Raw genomic sequence first — 18,872 nt, forward strand, 5'->3', positions numbered from 1 at the left:
AAGCCTCAGCCTGGAATGTTCTGGATTGAGACTTTTGTTGATGTTGTTGCTGCTGGCTTTCTTTGAACCAGAACACGATCAGATAACTCCTCCTCTTTAATGTCAATTAGTGTTTTTAACAACCAATTGATGTCCCATTAAAGTTGCAAAGGCAGGCTTGGTGAGGTGCCAGGAGAGAAGCTCAGAGTTGGCACGCTGGCAGGGATGCTGTGCAGAGAGATTCACCCCTCCGTTCAAGGAGAGAGTTACACACGTTGGGTCTATGTGCTTAGGATTGTGCTTACAATGATGCTATTGAAGTTACAGAAGAACGGCTGCAGGAACTGGGGATGTCTAGTTTAATGAAAAGAAGGACTAGGGGAGACATGATAGCAGTCTTCCAACATCTCAGGGGTTGCCACAAAGAAGAGGGAGTCAAACTATTCTCCAAAGCACTTGAAGGCTCCTTGGAGACTCTAAGACAAGGAGCAATGGGTGGAAACTAATCAAGGAGAGAAGCAACTTAGAACTGAGGAGAAATTTCCTGACAATGAGAACATTCAATCAGTGGAACAACTTGCCTCCAGAAGTTGTGAATGCTCCATCACTGGAGGCTTTTAGAGATTGGACAGCTATTTCTCTGGCATGGTATAGGTCTTCTGTAGGATGTTGGACTAGAAGACCTCCAAGGTCCCTTTCAACTCTAACATTCTATGTTCTAAAGCAGCCCCTCCCCAACCTTCTGGGCACCAGGGACCGGTTCCATGGAGAGAGGTTTATCTGTGGACCAGAGGGGGCGTGGCTTCATGTGCTGCCTTCATACTGCAGATGGGGCTTCACTTGTGTGTACGGACCGGTTTCTGGCATGGGGCTGACCGGTACCAGTCCATGGACCAGGGGTTTGAAACCCCTGTTCTAAAGATACAGCAACTATTAAGAGACATTCATCTATCTATGTTACCCTAACTTTTTGTCCTGCAGATCTGAGTTTTTAAAATTTCCCTCTTCTCTTCTCTTCTTTCTCCCCTCCCCTCCTCTTCCCTTCCTCTTCAATTATCTTCTCTTCCCTCCCTGTCTCTTCTTTTCTCTTCCCTTCCTCTTCTCTTCTCTTCTTTTCTCTTCTCTACCCTTCCTCTTCTCTTCCCTTCCTTTCTCTTCTCTTTTCATACAGTCCCTCTTCTCTTCTTTCTCCCCTTCCCTCTCCTCCTCTTCCCTTCCTCTTCAATTCTCTTCTCTTCCTGTCTCTTCTCTTCCCTTCTCTTCCTCTTCTCTTCTCTTCTTTTCTCTTCTCTTCCCTTCCTCTTCTCTTTTCTTCCCTTCCTCTTCTCTCCTCTTCCCTTCCTCTTCTCTCCTCTTCCCTTCCTCTTCTGTACTCTTCCCTTCCTCTTCTGTTCTCTTCCATTCCTATCTCTTCTCTTCCCTTTCTTTTCTCTTCTCTTCTCTTCTCTTCCCTCCCCGTCTCTTCCCTTCCCTTCCTCTTCTTTCCCCTCCCCTCCCTGTCTCTTTCCTTCCCTTCTCTTCTCTTCTTTTCTCTTCTCTTCTCATCCAGTCCCTCTTCTCTTCTCTCTCTCCTCTGCCCTCCCCTCCCCTACTCTCCTCTCCTTCTCTTCTGCTTGGAGTGCTTGGAGTCTCCCAGGAGCCGAGTGTAGAAACGAGAGAGATGAATATTTAAAGTTACAGAAGACGCCTCTTCATCCATCATCCCCCTTCTAGCCCTTTCAAAGACTTTGGCGAGGAAGAGATCGGCCAATCCCTCTGACTCCGCCAGGCCCTCCGCGGCAGGGTCTGACCCAGTTAAAAAGGGGTTGACAGTGTTTGGCTTTGCAGAACGATTCATCATACCAAGTTAGAGCCAGGAGAGGTCGCAGAGGTCAACCCAGCCTCCCTTGCCCCTTTCTGGGTAGCCTAACTCTCCTGCCTGCTCCTTCCTTGCTTCCCCTCTAATCCGATGACCTCAGACACGGCTCTTTCCATACGATGCTCTTGACAGCCTCTTCAGACATGAGGCTTCGCGACGCCAGCAGATCTGCCCTCCCCTTTTCTTCCTTCACCCCCAGGAGGGAAGCACGGATGCTGAAAGGCAATCTGTGTGTGTGTGTGTGTGTGTGCTCGCACACATGCAAGTGTGCAAGGGCAGGCTTGGTGGCTGAGTGGAAGTAAGAGGACGGCGGGGGGTGGGGTGGGGTTGAGGGATGGGGGGAAGCAGAAAAGCTTCGGCAATTTGTCTTGCGGCTTGCGAACATGAGAAACGTGGGGAAACACTTGCTCTCTCTTTCCCCATCTGTGTTGCCTCGATGGGGGACGATGCACAGTTGGCCCACAAAGTAAAGAAGAAAGAAAAGAAAATACCCACCTAGTAGGATCCAGGGAATGGAACTTTTATCTTCATGCAAGAACAGTATGGTTCCCTCCCCGCAACCCCTTGTTTCATGTTGGGGTTTTTTTTTGGGGGGGGGGATAATAGAGTACGGCTTGATGGTGAGAATGGTTTGCAAAAAGCTTACCTTGCAAAGCAGAAGAGATTCAAAATAATTGCGCTCTCTCTCCTTTCGCAAGTAAGGGAGAACTCTGGCGATGTTGAAGGAGAAGGTCTGGAACTAGAGATCTCCAAAGAGAGGCTAGTTTGATGTCGTGGTTAAGGCATATGATGAGGAGATCAAGTCTTCCCATAGCCATGCAATCTGTCTGGGTGGCTTTGGGTCAAGCAGAAGGCGAGAGGGAGTTCTAGTCCCGCCTTAGCCATGAAAGGTGGCTGGGTGACTTTAGGCCAGGCACTAGGAGACAGAGAGTGATAGTCTCACTTTAGCTCATGAAAGCCAGCTGTGATGGAGGAAGGAAGGAAAAAGAGAGAAAGGAGAAGAAGCAAGGGGGCTGAAGGGAGGGAGAAAGTAGAAAGGAAATAGAAAGAGGGAAGGAAGGAAGTTAAAGAAAGAAAGGAGAAGCAAGAGGGCTGAAGGGTGGGAGAAAGTAGAAAGGAAATAGAAAGAAGGAAGGAAAAAGAGAGAAAGGAGACGAAGCAAACGGGCTGAAGGGAGGGAGAAAATAGAAAGGAAATAGGAAGGAAGGAAGGAGGGGAGACGAGAGTAATGAAAAAGAGGGCTCCAACAGAGGGAACCCATAGGGTCTTTCCTCCGCACACCCCTTTCTAAGAGAAGGGAGAGGATGGCTCTTGGCAAGCCCTCCCGTTGCCAATCAATGGCTGGTGTAACAATTAGCACATAAGGGCCACTCAAGGTAAACACAAGGTGTTTAGAAAAGGCTTCAACCGGAGGGGGCCTGGTGGGTGTCGGTCTCTATGATGGGGAGAAACAGCAACAGGGAACCAGCAGGAGGGAAGAAAAACCCACACAACAACAACAACAACAACAGGAGCAGCAGCAGCAGCAGCCGCAGCCGGAGGTTGGAGCAGATCAATGCCACGCAGGAAAGGAGGCATCCCATATCCCATTATTGAATGATAACGGCAGCACTTAAAAGGACCCTCTTCTCCACGGCCGGCAATTAGTGAGCTGGCGCGTGAGTGACGGAGGCAACTCCAGGGCGAGGCAGGCCTCTCGGCCCCCAGAGGTGTCTCTGATGACAGCTTCATCTGTTAGCGCGGCCTTCCGCAGTTGGCGGCGCCAGCACCCTCTCCATTAGGGGTGGGGGGGGCGTGACGGGGGCCGAAGACTGCCTTCTCCCCACTGCCCCCGAGGCCTGGGGAAGAGAATAGAGGAGACACGCAGTCTGCCTGAGCACATGTTCGATGGATTGCAATATTGGACCCTGGGGCTCCTTCTCTTCCTCCTCCTCCTCCTCTCCTTCCTTCCTTCCCTCCCTCTTTCCCCTTTGTCGCCTTCTTTTCTTCCTTCCCCTCCCTCTCTCCTTCCCCCTCCTTATCCTCCCCTTCCTTCCTTCCTTCCTTCCTTCCTTCCTTCCTTCCTCCCTCTTTCCCCTTCATCTCCTTCCTGCCTTCCCCTTCCCATTCTTTCCCTTCCCCTCTCTCTCTCCTTCCCCCATCTCCTCTTCCTCCTCTCCTTCCCCATCCTCTCCTTCCTCCTCCTCCTCTTCTCTTCCCTTCCTCTTCCCCTTCTTCCTCTTTTCCTCTCTCCCTCCTTCTTCCTCCTCCCTCCCCATCCCCTTCTTTCCCTTTCCCTCCCTTCCTTCCCCTCCCTCCCTCCTTCTCCTCCCCTTCCTTCCTTCCTTCCTTCCTTCCTTCCTTCCTTCCTTCCTTCCTTGCAAAATCTTCAATTCCATCCCGTTAGAATTTAATTGGTAACATTCTGACTTTTTTTCCAGAGCTCTCTACCAATCAGCTTCTTCTGCCTAAAATACCTACTCAATGTGCCTCTATTTTAAACGTAGCTTGGCAACCGTCTGTCAAGTCAACCGCACCTCAGGATTGATTTGTCAAGGCCTGCCAGCTGTTTGATAATGCAGTTCCCCAAACAAATCGATTGACAAGCCTTGGTACAGGATAGCTATGACCTTGGTGCCCTGTTCCTTTGGGGCTTGAGGCTTTCAGGTGAAATGGGAGCAGTTGGGTCAAGACTTTTGTTTTCATAAAGCTGATCAAGTCAAGCAGAGACAGGCTTAGTCAGGTTTGAGCCAAGCCAAATCTTTAAACACCGAATTCAGGACCATGGACAACACTCCATGAGGGGGAATTATAGAGAGACGTTGCCCCAGCAGAGATCTACAACTACGTTCATCAAGGCTCCTCAAACTTTTTAAACAGGGAGCCGATTCACGGTCCCTCAGACTGTTGGGGGCCCGGACCAGCTGGGTGGGCGTGGCTAGGTGGTCATGGGACTGGTTGGGCGTGGCCAACTTAGCAATCCATTTTGCCTTTGTCTTTTCTGTACTTGCCCCTCCCCGACTCACCCACCGGCCCTGGATCATATGGCTGTGGAAAAAAAAACCTGAAAGGCTGTTTTTAAAGCGTTTTTAAAGACTTTTAAAGCACTCCTTTACAAGCTGGCAGCTGCTTTTCAATCCCTCCCCTACAACCCCTCTCCTACTCACCCACCGGCCCTGGATCATGGGGCTGCAGTGGCGAGATCAGCACTCTGTGGGCCAGATACTTTGCATTGGTGGGCCGTATCCGGCCTGCGGGCCGTAGTTTGAGGATCGGTGATGTTGACTGTACTAAGGTTGGCCCTTTGATGGAGTTGGCTTTTATACGATCATTTCTGCAAAATCAGGGGGTTGGAGATATTACCGGAGATATTTTCTGAGTCAAGGAACAATTCTAGAGTAACATCTTGGGTGCAATAGCCTTTATCTCCTACGAGTGATTTTAAGGTGATAAAAACAAACAAACAAACTCCTAGCTTCAAGGCTCATAACTTTATATGGAAGGAAAATCTATATTGCTAGAATCGCTGGGCTTTTTTTTTTTTATTTCCTGCTCTCTTCATAAAAAAAAAAACAGTGTTATCTGAAATGTGCCTCAAGTCTATTTGGATTACAACATTTGTGGGGGGGGGGGGCAAATTGTCCAACAAGCAAATAGATTAACAGATTAACAGAGTTGGAAGGGACCTTGTAGGTCATCTAGTCCAACCCCCTGCCCAAGCAGGACACCCTACACTATTTTTGACAGAGGGCAGTCCAGTCTCTTCTTGAAAGCTTCCATTGATGATGCTCTCACAACTTCTGAAGGCAACTTCTGTTCCATGGGTGGATCGTTCTCACTGTCAGGAAATTTCTCCTTATTTCCAGGTTGAATCTCTCCTTGTTCAGCTTCCATCCATTATTCCTTGTCTGGCCTTCAGGTGCTTTTGAGAAAATAGCTTGACCCCCTTCCTCTCTGTGGCAGCCCCTCAAATATTGGAAGGCTGCTCTCATGTCTCCCCTGGTCCTTCTCTTCACTTGACCAGCCAGGCCCAGATCCTGCAACCGTTCTTCATATCTTTTAGTCTCCATGTTGTCTCTTGTCTCATGCCCCTCCTCCCCCCATTCCGTGCTAGGAATGTGCTCCCTCTTTCTCGGGAAACTGGTGGATAAGCAGCATTAAATACATTTTATGAAGAGATATCATTCAATGGGGAAGAAAACCAGAAAGCAGAAGGGGAATATAACAACATGCCTTGTTCTCACCAATCAAAGTTCACATGCTCAGGTTTGTAGCTGGTGCATATCCCTTTTTCGGGGGGAGGGTTGAGAGTGTACGGATGCCTCTTCCAATGTTCCCCATTCCGTGGCTTAGTCACCCACGGGAAATGTCACCTCCGCCAGAATCAACTTGAAATGTTTTCACTTGCACTTGCCACATAGAAGCCTTGCATTACCAGAAGGAGAAGAGAAAGGCTTTTAACACTCTCCGTTGACCCAGCCCTAAATACGCTCTCCTGGATTTGAGACACCACAAGCACAGGGAGGTCAATTCGAGGGAACTCCAAGCGTGAGAAGAAGAAGAAAAAAACCGTGTCAATTAGCTGCTCCTACTGTGCCGGAGTGGTGAATGATGAGCCAGTGACATGGCAGGCTGAACAGAAGTGCTCACCTGGAAAATCTTGCCTAGAACCTGCTGGGGTGGTTAAAGTGCTGAAAAGATGCGTCTTGAGATACGCTTGTGTTGCATTTAGAAGGGCCATGAATCCTTTTCCTTCTTGGTTTACGGGTCAGCAGGGAAGCTGATGGCATCCATCAGCAACGGTCTCTTCTGTGGGTGCGCTCAGACGTTGGCAGGGAAGTTTTATTGCCCGTTCCCTCACAACTGAGATAACCAAACAAACCGTTCAGTTCTCTTGCTTTTGATCCGAGGATTGTAATTTCTACCTGTCGGTGCTTACCTTAAGCAGCAATTCCATTTTGGTTGTGACTGAGACAGAATAGAATAGAATAGAATAGAATAGAATAGAATAGAATGGAATGGAGTGGAGTGGAGTGGAGTGGAGTGGAGTGGAGTGGAGTGGAGTGGAAGGGAAGGGAAAGAAGTAATAGAGATAGAATAGAATAGAATCCAATCCAATCCAATCCAATCCAATACAATCCAATCCAATCCAATACAATACAATACAATACAATACAATAAGAATGGAAGGGAAGGGATTTAAAATGAATAGAATTAGAATAGAATAGAATAGAATAGAATAGAATAGAATAGAATAGATTGGAAGGGAAGGGAAGGGAAGGGGAAGGAAGGGGAAGGGAATTAGAATTAATAGAATTAGAATATAATAAATAGAATAGAGAGGGGAGGAGAGGAGAAGAGTATCATTGCATTGGTTGCTGATTAGACAACCATTACATTGCATTAATATTGCACTATACCATAGAATTCAACATAGTTACTGCCCTGGGATAGAAGCTGTTTTTCAGCCTATTTGTCCTTGTTTTTATTGCCCTGTACCGGCTGCCAGATGGTAATAGTTCAAAAAAAAAATGGTGCCCAGGATGAGATGGATCTTTAAGGATGTTTTGAACTTTCTTAAGGCAGCGGGCGCTATAAAGCTCTTCCAAAGAGGGGAGAGGGCAACCCTTGATCCTCTGGGCAATGACGTTGACCCTCCGGAGTGCTGTCCTATCCACCACTGTGCAATTGGCAAACCAGTCACAGGGGCATCAAGTTAAAATACCCTCTATGGTGCAGCAGTAGAAGGTCACCAGCAGTTTTCCATTCAGTTGTTGTTTCCTGAGAGGTTGTATCATCTCTGCTGGGCCCTTTTGACCAGGGCTGCAAGGTGAGTTGCCCCAGGTGAGGTCCTCTTTGATGATAACATCCAGAAACTTCAAACTGGCCACTTGCTCCACTCGGTCTCCATTGATAAGCAAGGGATGGATGTCTGATCTATTCCTTCTTATTCCTTTTCTGCATTTTTGGTGGAAAACTATTGGCTAAAGACGGCACCCTTTTAAAACTAGATGTTTTTAAACTAAAAAAAAAAAAAAGGCCCACTTCAGCGGTGTTCCAGAACTTCAAAAACAGGAAACAGATAACATCTTCTCTCAAGCGACTTTTAAGTTCTAAAACTCTTAGTCATGTCTCACCTCGCTACCTTCTTCTTCTCCGCTTCTAAAAAAAAACACAAAATCAAATCAAATCTCGGGCGGTTGTAATCTTTATTCAAAGGGGAGAAGCTGCTCCAGTCCTTTAATCATTGCAACTGTGTAAATAAAGCTTCTGATGGCATCAAGATAGATTATCAGTGCGCAGATAATCATAAACAGCGAGTAGGGGAGAATGTAGCACCAAAGTTGAAGAATGGTGACTATGAAGATAGGCTGGAGGGCCTTGGTTACTTCTTTCAAAGAAAGAGTGTGAGAAAATTCCTCCCTCGCTGAATTGCTCCTTTAAATCTTCAGTCCTTAAATTCTGATGCTATCTTACTAGGTTTTAAAGATGACCTCCAGCGGTTAATGGTGGGAAAGGTGGACCTTTTCCGTAACTGCCTGCATTTTGCTCACCGTGTCTTCTTAATTTTATATTTTTATTTAGTTTGCCACTCATGTGCAAGATAACAGGAATAAGAATAAAACGGATAAGGACACAGGAAAGGGGTACAAACAAATGGGGGCAGTAGGACAGGGATGGTAGCAGTGGTGGGTTTCAACAATTTTTAGAACCTCTTCTGTAGGTGTGGCCTGCTTTGTGGGAGTGGCTTGCCGGCCATGTGACTGGGCGGGCGTGGCCAGCTTGTAAAATGTAGTGAAATTCACTTAACAATGCTCTTGCTTAGCAACCAAAATGTTGGCTCAGGAACTCTGGCATTGAAGCGTGCAAGTCTTAAAGCTGTCAAGTTACAAGACCCTTGCACCCCTAACCCTTTAGAGAAAAAAAAACCCAGAGGTGTTCAAACTTGACAGCTTTAAGACTTGTGGACTTCAACTCCCAGAATTCCTCCTCTTGCTCTTCATCTTGATGATGGGCAGATGGGCGGGGGGAGGGAGCTGGAACCGGTTCTAAACGGCACTGTAGATTTGTGAAACTTCTTCTCTAGAAGAGGTGAGAACTGGCGAGAACATGCTTTAAGATCTCTCCATTTCTTCTTCATCTTTTTTATACTCTTCCAACCCCATTAATTTCTTTGGGTTTTCTATCGCGAGTTCATCCAAAGAGGCTTTCTGGCATGACGAAGGAATTCATAAAGGGGAAAGAGAGGCAAAAAGGAGAGAAAATCTAAACCACGAAAAAGAGAAGACGGGCAGGGTGGGTGGGAAAAAAACCTGTATGCCTGAGGAATACGTCAGCGTCCTTCAACCTCTTTGAATTCTGGCACTGTTTTCTCAAGCACAAAGGACAAGTAATTAACCACTACAGAGCTTATGGGCTTTCTGAGAGCAGGAGACTCTTAACATCTCAGCTTGGGAAGTGGGGTGAAGCTGTCAGACAGACGTGAGAATTAAAACCAACACAAGACCCGGCCAAATCTTTTACGAGTTAGAGACTCATTTGCTGGATCTCCACAGAGCCTTCTCTGAAACTTCAGATTAAGACCTCAAGTCTCTTCCCCCCTCCCTTTCCCCCCCTCCACTCTTTCTCTCCCCCTCTTTCTCTTCCTCCTCCTCCTTCTCTTCTCCCCCTTTTCCCTTTGAAGAAGTGTGTTGATGTAAGCGGACAAGGCAGAGAGTCAATAAAGAGAGTATCAGAGCGACTGGGAGCAGAACGCCCGAAGCAACGGAGAAGACACAATTACTGCAACAACTGACCAACCAACCGCAGCTCACAGACTCCACTTAAAGTAATTGAGTGTGAAGGCAGGCTGGAGACAGAGGCCCCCATGCCTCCAGTCCCCCCCCTCCCACCACGGAGACGGTATTGGCTGCTAATTGGCGCCAGTGGGCTCATGCTAATTGTGCTAATGTTCTGGGTCTGACCGAGGAAGGGATGGAAAGGGGGCACCAGGGAGAGGAGGAGATTGGGGGATGCTGGCATGGGGGTGGGTGGGTTGGTTGAGGTAGAAGGGGCTCCTGAAAGCTAGGTTGGACCAGCCACCTCAAAAATCGAAGCAAGCAACAGCATATAAAGAGAATGTGTGTAAAATGTTTTACAGATGGCACATGTCACCAGAAAGATGGGTAAAAAGGTTGAAAGATAAATCAGCAAGTTTTGGAAGTGTCACTAGACGCCGGGATCATATCATATGTGGTGGTAGATCTGTGCAGAGGCAAAAAGATACTGGGCAAAAATTCGCAGGTGGTTGGAAAGGATAACACAGTAGCAGAGTGATTTAAACCTGGAACTGTTTTGGTTGTGTATTTTATCAGAGAAATATAGGAAAGAAAAATGTATATTTGATTATTCATGTAATAACTGCAGCTAGAATTGTATTGGCACAAAATCGGAGAATGGGAAATATTTCCCCCAGAGGGAGAGGTAATTAAAAAAAAAAAGCATTAGGCTGTGCAGAAATGAACAGGTTGACTTTGGCAATTAAAGACAAGGAAGAATCAGAGTATTATATGGGGATGTTTTTACCACTGGATAGAAAATCAATGTCGACGAAAAGAAGCAGGAAAATGGAATAATTTGGAAGAGAACGCAGAATTATAGGGGAGGAGTTGAATTGAAAAGGCCATTGAAATGCAAAGGTAAAGGTAAGATAAAAATAGATTAAAAACCATGTAACTGTTAAATATGATGGCACGAAGATTGTACCCACTGTAAGATCAATGATGTAAGAGTGGGGATGGAAAAATAAAAATAAAAACTTTTTTTAAAAAAATGGAAGCAAGCAGCAGGATTGATGGATACCTTCCGTGATAGCTCTAAAAAAATTCAGTGTATTGACCTTCTTCTGTGGATGGAATGTCCAAAGACTCAATTTTTCTTAATTGGTTACATAGATAGAGAAGGTCCTCCTTCTTTTCTTGGGTTGTCACATTGGCGTTGTTTTTTCCCCTTGGCTGTGCCTGTGTTGTTGTGGATGTGAGCTTGCCTGTGTTGTTGTGATGTGAGCTTGCCTGTGTTGTTGTGGATGTGAGCTTGCCTGTGTTGTTGTGGATGTGAGCTTGATCTTGAAGAAGATGTTCCAATCCATCCTCATCCCTCATCCCTAATGGATGCAACCATTAGATTGCTGAGGAAGCTACTTATTTGGTGTATAATTGATGGAAATTGCCTTCTGTTCTTCCCTAAATGTAGATTTTTCTTCGTACTGATGTGCTTCGCCACCATTCGGTCAAATGACTCTGCTTGTTTTAGCACTGAGCGGCTAAGACGCTGAGCTTGTCGATCAGAAAGGTCGGCAGTTTGGCGGTTCGAATCCCTAGCGCCGCGTAACGGACTGAGCTCCCGAAGACTTCCAAGGTCCCTTCCAGCTCTATTTTGACTGATGTCCAAAGATTGGAGGCTGTTCAAAGCAAAATAAAATAAGAACACATCTCCAGTTACTAGAGGAAATGAAAAACACCCCAAATGTGATTGTTCAGCTTGGAAACGTCCTTAAAATTCCCTTTGACCACCCATAAATTTAAGAAATGAACCACACTTCAGAGCTTCCCTTCCCACGATAGCCAATGCTGTTGAGTATTTCGTTCAACTGAAGGATGATAGGGAAGAATGGCTCAGTGGCACAAGAAACAGCAACAAATATGGATTGTCCCAGGCCCAATTCCCACCACCTCCAAAGGATTAGGAGACAGATGAGCTGAAATACTTCTCTCTCCTCTTCCCGAGACCTCGGGGAATCCCTGCAAATGAGAGAGATTAAACCTGGTAAGATGAATGCTCCCTGGACAGGCTGCATGTCCAGTTCAGAAGGCTAGAAATTGGGTTGTTTCTGAAGCTTGACACAAGCTAGAATTATGGATATATTCGTAGGAGCCAAGAGTTGGAAACCCGTGGTGGAAGGGGAGAGGAACTGCTTCAACTAGGAGGATGTGGAAAAAAGCATGGTCTGGCATACACATTCCTAGTGCAACCATTTCCCTACAGGAAGGGAATTTCCAACAAATAGTACCAGAATGGCCTAGAATTCCTGAGAAGATTCCTAAAACACAACCAACTTTTTAATTTCTGTATGCAGAGTGATGCTCCTTTAGCCGAGAAGGGGTAAAAGAGTTCTGGATACTCCATTTCTCGAGGTTTTGAAGAAGAGACTGGTCAGCCATTTATCTGAAATAGTACAGAGTCTCTTGCCTGAGCAAGGGGTTGGATTAGAAGACCTCCAAAGTCCCTTCCAATCCCATTATTCTATGTTCTGTGATCTGGTATGCGCATCCAACTGGTATGATGGCCAGCCTTTAGCCCAAATTTCGTTTTAAAATCCCTGCCCAGGTCCTGATGAGTGCAGAGACCCTGACAGAAACATTTCATTAGAAACGCAATTCTTTATACAGGCTTTGTAGGAGAAAAGACATATTTCTCTACATCAGAAGGTGACACAACAGAAGGAATTTGATACTTGGAGTGATGTCTGTCAAGAGCGCATTGCTTGATCGACGCCTTTGATCAAGTGAGCTGCAGATCACAAATGGAATAATAAAATCATGAAAGGGATCTTGGGGGGGGGGGATGTCTTCTAATCTAACCTCCTCCCCTCAAATCAAGGACCCTTATTCCATTCTGGGCAAGTAGATGTCAGATCTTTTCTTGAAAACCTTGGATGGAGTACCCACAACTCATTCTCACGGTTAGGAGATTCCTCTTTAAGAGTTTCCACCCTATGCTTCTTGTCCTCCAGGTGTTATGGGGAATAAATTGATCCCCTATTTTGGGGGGTAATTTTTTATTTTATTTTAATACAAACCATCCATCTTCCATTAAACGGTGTGTCTTCAGGATACAAATATCTTGTGCAATTACAATTAAAATTTACAACCATACTCATTATTTACCTGCTCATGACCTAATACTGATATGCATAACATATCTGATGTTATAACAAATCCTCTTCTTAAATTATTTAATTCTATATCTCACTAATCTACTTCCATTTCCAACTTTAATATTTGTTCTCTAACCATCGGTAGAATAGTTCCATTATGCTATAATATGCGGTTTGCTCCTTCTCTTTAATTGCAAGTGTTAAGCTATTCATTTCTGCACTTTCTAATATTTTCCTAATCACCTTCTAATCTGTAGGAATCTCTTCCCTTTTCCAGTGTTGTGGAAATACAATCCTGGTTGCTGTTATTACATGGATAATCAAATATACATTTTTCTTTATTTTTCTTTCTTTCTTTTTAACAAAGTTTTTTTAAAATTTTTATTCTCTTATATATAGTTACAGGTATACATTTACATAGTTATTGTTCTTATTTATCTTTACATATTTGTTTTTCCATATAAAAGGTTAACATTTACACTCTGGGTTGCTTTGCTTACCATCCCATACACCTGTTTCGTAATCACCACCATATTTTTTTTCTTTTCTTTTCACCCTCCCTTCCTTCTCTACTTCCTTCCTACTCTCCTTTCCCATTCCTTCCTCCCTTGCCTCTGCCCTACTCCTCTCTTCCTCTTCCCCCTCCTACCCTCTCTCCTTCTCTTTCTCTCCTTTCCCTCCTGCCTCTCCTTTCCTCTTTCTTCCTTCTCTCCCCTTCCCTCTCTTTCTTCCTCCTCTCCTCTCTTCTTTTCCGTTGTGGTTTATCTCTTTTCAACTCTGAACTGGTGCATTTTCGGGATGGGATTCCCGCAAACCTTTTCTTTTCCTTTCCTTTCCTTTACCTCTTCCCTGGGATAACCTTTCAAGGATCGGACGATCAATTTTTCTGCTAAGTCTGGATTTTGTTAGGCTAAATGGATCATGTTATTAAGATGCTTACACTTTTGAATGAAGGCATTTTGTTAAAAGTCGGGAAAGGGGCTACCAGCTTACCAACTTTATGGGATTAATTTTATCGTGGCCAGTTGGGCAGTTGGCCCCAACATTTCCCCAGTTTGTCGGAAAAGTCTCTACGGCGAGGAGGAAAATGACAATCCTGTGAAACGGCTCTCCTTTGGTTCTGAGCTCTGTTTACCCTTGGCTTATGCTAAACTGGCTCCTACAATAGATTGGAATCGAGTTTGGACAATGACGGACATTCTTTATTCCCGTCGGTAAACAAGGCATTCTGGAGTCCCTTCAAAGATTCCTCCCAGCTTTAATGAGAACAAGGGGTCTCCCTGAAAACTCTCCAAATAAAAACCCCTCGCTTAACCTCGTGCTGACCTTTCAAAGGGGTGTTAATTACGGAGGGATTAGCACCTTTTCTCTATCTCACCCAGTTTGGGAGGGAAGGCTAAGAAGTGACAAAACAACGGAGACACAATGCAAATTCCAAGGAGGATCAGACCATAATCCGAGTTAAAGGATGTCTGTCTCTTGCTTGGGTCCAGAGTCTGTCTGTCTGTCTGTCTCCCTTCCTGTGTGTGTGTGTGTGTGTGTGTGTGTGTGTGTGTGTGTGAGAGAGAGAGAGAGAGAGAGAGAGAGAGAGAGAGAGAGAGAGAGATTTTGCCATGGAAGATCCATCCATCCATCCATCCATCCATCCATCCATCCATCCATCCATCCCTATCTATCTATCTATCTATCTATCTATCTATCTATCTATCTATCTATCTATCTATCTATCTATCCTACCTACATTGTCCTGTCCTATCCTATCCTATCCTATCCACCCACCACCCACCTATCTATCTATCTATCTATCTATCTATCTATCTATCTATCTATCTATCTATCATCTATCTCCATTCCTCTTCTCTCCCTCCCTCCTCCATCTCCATCTCTCTCCTATTTCTCTGTCTCTATCTCTCTATCATCAGTCTATCATCATAGTCATTTTAGTTTTTCTCCAAGGAAGTGTTGAGGTTTTCCAAAATGGAAATTTGGTGGAAGGGAAGCAGTTGTGTGGCCAGATTCTAGAAGTCAATTCATTTAGTGGAGACATCCTTAAGGAAAAACAAAGTCCAGTTGCCTCTTGAAAAAGCAATTTTGGGACAGCCATGACCTGGATGACGGAGAATCTCCGTAGGCAACGTTGCAAAAATCTCGCGTGTGACAAGATCGTTCCATACTCACAACCCCAGTTCTAATGGTTGGTTTTTTTTTAATTTATTTTACTTATTCCACTCTTCCCCTGATGGCTTTCCTTTTGTGTGTGTGTGTGTGTGTGTGTCATTGGCCTAAAGATGCTCTTCCAATTGACAAAAACCAGACTGTCCTCAGTGACCATCTGTGGCCATGGCGGTGGGAGACTATTAAAAGCTACCTCACCGCCTTTCTGTCTCTGTGTCGGATGAATAGTTAAAAATTTATGGTTATGATTTTTTCCCCCTTTGAAAGCCCTAAATTGCCTTATCCTTCTGCAAATTGTTCCCCTTTGAATTCAAAAAATCAAACCTTTGTCTAGACTCAGCTGGGCTGTTTGCTGATGGATCTTAGTGGAATTATAACCGTTTCTCAAGATCCTTTTAGAAGAAAAAGGGACTTCAGACCAGGGCAGGGCAGGGCTGAGGATGGAGCAGAAAGAAATTAGGCAGAAGGAAGGAGTCCTTGGAGTATTGCATTCAGTTTTGGTCACCATGTTATAGGTACTTCTTGACAATAGAAAGCCACTTCCGTATTGTAGCCAAGAAAACTACACATATATGGAAATCACTGGCATCTTGACCCAAGGAGTAGCTTAACTCCTGAGACAGCTGAACCAAGATGAAGTCACCATCATCTTGACCAAGGGACACCAGAATGGACATGAAGAATGGACATTGACCTCAGGGCCTTTTGTTTATATACATCATAGCAATCCCCAATGATATGACTTAGTAGAAGACAATAGAAAGTCTAGGAGAAGACAATAGAAAGTCACTACCATATCATAGTCAAGAAAACTAAACAGCTATGGAAGTCACCAGCATCCAAAGGAGTAGTTAAACTCATGATATATCTGAACCTGCTCAACATCCCTAGATGCAAAGTGAGGTCTTCAGCATGCAGAATCTGTGTTCCACAGCAGAGTTATGACCTTGGCCTCTATCTCAAGAAAGATTAGATTTGGGGGCCAAAGGAAAAGGGTGAACGATGGAGGGACACCAGGATGGATATGAGGAAGTCCCATTGACCTCAGGGCCTTCTGTTTATATACATCATAGCAACCCCCAATGACATGACTTAGGAGAAGACAATAGAAAGCCGTTTCCATGTCATAGCCAAGAAAACTAAACAGCTATGGAAGTCACCAGCATCCAAAGGAGTAGTTAAACTCATGATATATCTGAACCTGCTCAACATCCCTAGATGCAAAGTGAGGTCTTCAGCATGCAGAATCTGTGTTCCACAGCAGAGTTATGACCTTGGCTGCTATCCCAAGAAAGATTAGTTTTGGGGCCAAAGGAAAAGGGTGAAAGACTCAGGGACACCACAATGGACATCCCATTGACCTCAGGGCCTTCTGTGTGTATACATTATAGCAATCCCCAATGACATGACTTAGGAGAAGACAATAGAAAGCCTAGAAGAAGACAAGAATGGATATGAGGAAGTCCCATTGACCTCAGGGCCTTCTGTTTATATACATCATAGCAACCCCCAATGACATGACTTAGGGGAAGACAATAGAAAGCCATTTCCATGTCATAGCCAAGAAAACTACACAACTATGGAAGTCACCAGCATCTTGACCAAAGGGGTAGCTTAACTCATGATATACCTGAGCCTTCTGAACATCCAGGGATGGAAAGTGAGGACTTAGAGCTCGCAAAGCCTGTTTTCCACAGCAGAGTTATGACCTTGGCCTCTATCTCAAGAAAGATTAGATTTGGGGGCCAAAGGAAAAGGGTGAACGACGCAGGGACACCAGGATGGACATGAGGAAGTCCCATTGACCTCAGGGCCTTCTGTTTATATCCCACGGCAATCCCCAAAGGGTTGCCAATGACGTGGAAAGTCATGTAAAAATCTTTCTGGGAATTGTTTGAGCAGAGCAACCATGCCGCAGACTCGCGAATGTGCTGGACCTTTGGCTCTCCTGCATCTTCTCGTTTAGCTTACGGGGAAATGACTTCACAATCTGTTTCTTGCTCAGCTCTGATGCCCTTTATTTTTTATTTTTTAAGCCTGCATCACGCCAGCCTGGAGCCCCAGGGGAGCCGAAGTACGGCCTAATGGCACCAACATAATGCGGGACTTTTAACAATGGCCTCTGATTGTTTACCCTTGCCCTGTGCGAGCGTGGCCGTACACAAGCGTTCTTACATTGTGATGCCCTGACCTTAGAGTGGGGTGGGGACAGGAAGGGAGTGTGCAGGTGTGCCTTGTTCCAGACCCATTGAATGTATTTCAGTTTGGGTTTCCCTTCCACTACACCCCCCTCCCCCCCCTGAGCGTTTTCAGAAAATGGAGTTAAAGCTTCCTGAGTTTTGCTCTGGATCTCCAGGATTGCAGACGGTGCTTTTTAGGGATCTTTCCTACGCAGCCGGTCCTCGGCTTATGACCACAATGGAGCCTGCAATTTCTGTTGCTAAGCAAGGCAGTTGTCAACAACGTTTTACAACCTTCCTTGCCACCGTAGTTAAGTGAATCCCTGCAGTGTGAAGCGGTGTATAAGTCTAAGTGCTATTGCTAATTCTATTCTATTCTATTTTATTTTATTCTATTCTTCATTATGCTATGCTATGCTATGCTATGCTATGCTATGCTATGCTATGCTATGCTATACTATTCCATTTAAACTCCATTCCATTCCATTTCTTATTCTATTCTATTCTATTCCATTCCATATTCTATTCTTCTATTCTTCTATTCTTCTATTCTTCTATTCTATTCTATTCTATTCTATTATCCTATCCTATCCTATCCTATCCTATCCTATCCTATCCTGCTATGCTATGCTATGCCATTCTATTCTATTCTATTCTATCCCATTTAAACTCCATTCCATTCCATTTCTTATTCTATTCTATTCTATTCTATTCCATTCCATATTCTATTCTATTCCATTCTGTTCTACTTTATTCTATTCTATTCTCCTATCCTATCCTATATGCAGTATTGGAGGTTAATTCTACCCACTGCCAGGAGTTTGATCCTGACCGGCTCAAACTTGACACAACCATCCGTCCTTCCAAGGTGGGTCAAATGAGGACCCAGATTGTTGGGGGCAATATGCTGAGTCTGTAAACCGCTTAGAGAGGGCTGGAAAGCACTGTGAAGCGCTATATAAATCTAAGGGCTAGCTTCTATCCTACGGGTGAAAAAAAAAGCCATGTCACTTCTTTCCACAGCTGTTGTAACTTCAAGTGGTCCCTGAACCAACGGTGGTTAAGTCAAGGACTCTCTCACCGTGACTATCTTTTAACTTCCCTGGAAAAACGGCAGAAATGTAAGCAGGAACAGGCCGGAGACAGGAAGAAAAAAAAAAACACCCCATTTTTTTTCTATCACCTCCCACCGATGTTCCTCGGTGTCAACGTCAACCTTTGATTTTCCCGATGGATGCCTTTCGGTTCACGTTGCCAGCTTGCCCCACCCACTGTCTCTCCCCCCCCGCCCCCCCCCCTGGCCCGGTGGCTCCTCTGTTACAGACCCTCGGTGTTTGTGGAGGAAACAGATCTTGTATGCAAACTTCCTGGTATTATGCCTTCTGAGCAACCTTTCTCTTGATTGAGGTGTCAAAGGGCGGCTAAGAATATTCCTTGACACTTAAAAGGGACCTTCATTGTTTTCCTAATGGTTAAAGAATTGCTTCCACCCCACGCTGGATGGGGGTGGGGTTTTCTTTAGACGGGGGGGGGGGGGGGTTAAAGGCAGACTGGAGCCTTGTTATTCTTATTATATTTAGATCGTGAACTATATTAAGCTTTCTGGCACTCTCCCACCCTCACGCTTTCACTTCTTCAAACAGGAAGCTCAACCTTAGCCTATTTGTATCAGTAGGTTACTGGGGGGGGGGGGACGAGCCAGCTTTGAAAAAAAAAATAAGAATCAGAATAAAAACTCTGGGAGAGAGGGGGAAGCGGCTGGAAAATAAATAGGGAAGGCCCTTCC

At 45.1% G+C, this 18,872-nt stretch overlaps 1 long non-coding RNA gene across 1 annotated transcript in view; it reads right to left on the minus strand.

Annotated features, from left to right (window-relative positions):
• Nucleotides 1-18,872, minus strand: part of LOC309399284 — a 667,582-nt gene that overhangs the window by 367,298 nt on the left and 281,412 nt on the right. The gene's annotated exons all lie outside the window — the stretch shown is intronic.

This window comes from Natrix helvetica (genome assembly GCF_964273705.1).
Source record: "Natrix helvetica genome assembly, chromosome: 14".
Lineage (NCBI taxonomy): Eukaryota > Metazoa > Chordata > Lepidosauria > Squamata > Natricidae > Natrix > Natrix helvetica.